Source organism: Fulmarus glacialis, unplaced genomic scaffold (genome assembly GCF_000690835.1).
Source record: "Fulmarus glacialis isolate BGI_N327 unplaced genomic scaffold, ASM69083v1 scaffold31091, whole genome shotgun sequence".
NCBI lineage: Eukaryota > Metazoa > Chordata > Aves > Procellariiformes > Procellariidae > Fulmarus > Fulmarus glacialis.
The window spans coordinates 6,152-9,751 of record NW_009191538.1 but is presented as its reverse complement, the minus strand read 5'-3'; the positions used below and the strand labels follow the sequence as shown (position 1 = coordinate 9,751).

General features: G+C 42.2%; 1 protein-coding gene across 1 annotated transcript in view; it reads right to left on the bottom strand.

Moving 5' to 3' along the window:
- The window catches only part of NUFIP1 (nuclear fragile X mental retardation protein interacting protein 1), a gene marked incomplete at its 5' end in the record, with an annotated part of 23,400 nt that overhangs the window by 15,511 nt on the left and 4,289 nt on the right, over positions 1-3,600 (bottom strand). The gene's annotated exons all lie outside the window — the stretch shown is intronic.

Genomic DNA, 3,600 nt, shown 5'->3' with positions numbered 1-3,600 from the left:
CCCCCCCAACCCTCCCTGCAGACGAATGCCACGCTGGTTCTAACATGCAGGGCCTGCTGCAAATTACTGTCAAAGCCCGAAAATGGCTACGCTGGTTGCTCTGTAAACATTAGTTCGCTAAATCCCAGTGCTCTGAGGTAAAGGCGGTAAACGGGAAACACACACGCACCCCCACCGGCTTCTGGACAGAAACGCAAAGTATAAATATTTGATAAGTCTATTAAAATGGAGTAACGAGAAACTTGGAACAGCTACTCACTATATATAGCTATCAAAAAGGACATGTATCTTTCTTTAAATATTTAATCTTATCACATACATCTTCCCCACTTTACAACATGAATGTTAAGCATCACACTGACGCAAAACAGCTTCAACCACATACCAAGGGGAAAAGATGAGAAGCATTTCCTACAAGGCACACCTAAACACGTTGCAGAACTTGTCTCCTTTAAGAGGATTTGAACTCAAGCTGTCAACATCTATTTTCATTGGATTTCTCCCAGAAATCCACCATAGAGCTCAAGCAAGCATAGGGATATGATGTTTTATCTCCACTCTTCCCGTTAGCTACATTTGTTCATCCATGTTGTAACATTCCCAGCACACAGCAAGCATGCAATGAATTATTTAATCTCAAGAGCTTGACATTTTGACAAAGACCCCTGCACTTGGCACAGTTTTAGGTTAAGGTGCTTTCCTTCACATGAGTAAAGCTCACAGGAGGGGAGAGAGCTATAAAATAAATAGTTATGCTCAAAAGAGCCCCAAGCTTATCTTCGCAATTTTTTTTTTTTTCTTTTAGAAGACATAAGGGAAGACCCTTAATCCTGGAGCAAAGAAGTCTTCAAAGTGCTCCTGTAGTTATGCTGATTAAGGACATATTCAGACACGCTCTCACAACATGATTTGAGACGTGACTGCCTCCCACTTTCATTCCTATGAGTTACCACTCCCTCCACTGAGCCACTGTAATGGACTCCACGAATGCCTTCAGTTCGATTCAGTGCCAAGACAGACAGATTTCTCCTAAACCACCCTTCCAGTTGACACAGGCAGTAACTAACAGCTAAAGAGAGCTCAAATCATAAGTCCGAATATGCCTGCAAAAGCACATCTGAAGGTACCTGTAGTGGCTGTGTTTATTTTCTCCAGCTCTCCTCAAATGTTAAATAGCATTTTACTCACTACCTTTACCTTGTGCAGAAAATGTACCTATTTTGACAGCATGCATGCACAGTGTGTTTCATTTCATTCACAATGAGCAAACGAGCATCTGCTGGTTTATTCTTCCATCTAAGGACTTGGCGGGTGGTAAGCTCTAGACGTTCAAGTCCACAGGTCACCAGCCTCACTACACAGTAGACTGGGTTCACTCCTCCCCAGGTGCTCTGCTGTGTGACGACGAGGCTGGGCTAAGCCCACCAATGGGTCCTGGTGGGACCGGGCCAAGTCAACCCCAGCTCTCCCTGCAAGGAGCAAGTGGACCCAAGAGGCGTGGACCAAAGTTACCCACCCACCCCAATGTACCAGCCCCAGTGCAACTCCACAACTCATCAGGTACCACAGCCCCTGCACAAAGAGGTCTGTGCACCTCCTAACATCAGCTAGATCTACCCATGGAAGCAGCAAAATTCAACTGGACCCTAAGTGGAGGCAGATGCCTGCAATGGAAACATTATGGTCTTGAGGTACAACTTTATGGCAGACTTTGCAAACTTCACTAAGGACAGCCATAAAGTACTCAAGAGAGGTCAAAAATCAAAAAGAGAAGAATTTAATTTTTTTTGATACAGAGAATTCTTATTCGGGAAGGTTAAATTTAGGAAGACTGCTCCTGAACAGAGATGCGACAATGCAGAAGGGAGAGCCTGTGCTGAATCTTTCCACATAAAAGGATGTGTTAAAATACAATGAGCTGACTTGGGTTTGTATCCTTCTCAGAAGGCATGCCCTCCTCCCCCAGTAAAACAAGGTTCTTAATGTTACCTACAAACACCACCGAAGCAGAAGAAGGTCCTGTAAACAACTTGTCAGAGCTTGACTACAGCTTCACCAGTCACCACAAAGGCTTTACAAACCTAAGCAATTTCTTGTAAAAGAGGGAGTTAAACCAGGACGTGACGGTCTGGCACAGTAGATTTCATGAAGGAGCCAGCAGTGCCCGAGAAGGCAGCCCTATTTCATAGCAGCTGCAGTTTCCAACCAAAGACACTTCTATAATCCAAACTGGAAGTTTTTCAGCATTAATTGTCAGGATAACACCAGAAAACTGGTTTTCAGGCCAAGATGAGTATATTACATATACACCAACAAAATGACATCTAGGTAAAGGATACCCTAAGCTTCCAGAGACAGGGAATGGTGACATTGAGCATAATCACAAACGTGTGCCTTAGTGAGTAGATGTTTTTTTTCAATAAATGAGTGCACTAGCTGAAGTCGTACATGTTTTATAGACCAGCGTACTCTATCTTGCTCACATAAACATCAGAGTAAACTAGCTCTTAGCAAGCAGTGGAAAAACAGTGCTTTACCAATGTCTAACAGAAAAGAGACCTGTTTCGATAGCAGTTTACACAATGAATTTCTGAGTCCAGAGCTGTACAAGTTTATCATCTTTATAGGAACAGCACTTTGATTAAATTGCCTCAATAACTTCTTGAGCTGGTCTTGATTGCATACGCACAACCAACAGCAAAGGGGACACGGATAGCCCAAAGGCAACAAAGATGACCCATCAGAAAGCTGATGAAATCTTGGTTTAAGACTCCCAGGCATTTTATCAAGTATTGCATCTGTAGTGTGATTTTACCATATGTTAGCTGAGGCAGTTTTATTGCTCATCCATCCCTGCAGTTCAGAGTAAACCTCATTGCATCTATGTTTACCTTGATCTACCAACACATTCGTTCTACTTTGCTTCATCTTCTCTACTTTTACCAGGTGCTAAGAAATTGTTTTCCTTATTACATACTTAACTACTATGAATGCAACACCAGGGAGGATTCCAAGCTACTCCAGGATTATCATTATTCAACTAGAGAACCACAAATTAATTAAAAGTGATGTCGCTGACGGTACTGGCCTTCATTCATTAAGCACATGCTCAGCCTATGAGATGTATTGCAAGGAAATACAGCAGTCAATCCCTAACTGAACCAAAATAACCCAACAGATTAAAGAAAGCGGGGGAGGAAAGGGAGAATTTACAAGCAGTACACAAGATCAAGAAAATCCTCCATGTATATATTAGGACCCAAGCAAAAGTAAGTTTAACAATTCACTTTAACACCAGAGCAGCCTTGCCACATTCTTTCTAATAACCTTTGCTCAAGAGGAGTTGGTTAAAAACAGATGGGCTAGCAGGACCCAGATCTCACTTGGAAAGAAGGGAAGAAAGCAATACCTCATTCTGACACATTAAGGAAATGTACTGTAGATAATACCCTTTAACCTTGCGTTTAAGAAAAAAATATGCTGAAAACAGCACATTTCTCAACACTTGGAAGGGACAGGACAAATCAAAACAAGAAAAGTAATTGTAAGAACCAAAGCTGATGTCAGACTTCACAACCATCTGTCTGCAAAACACAGAAA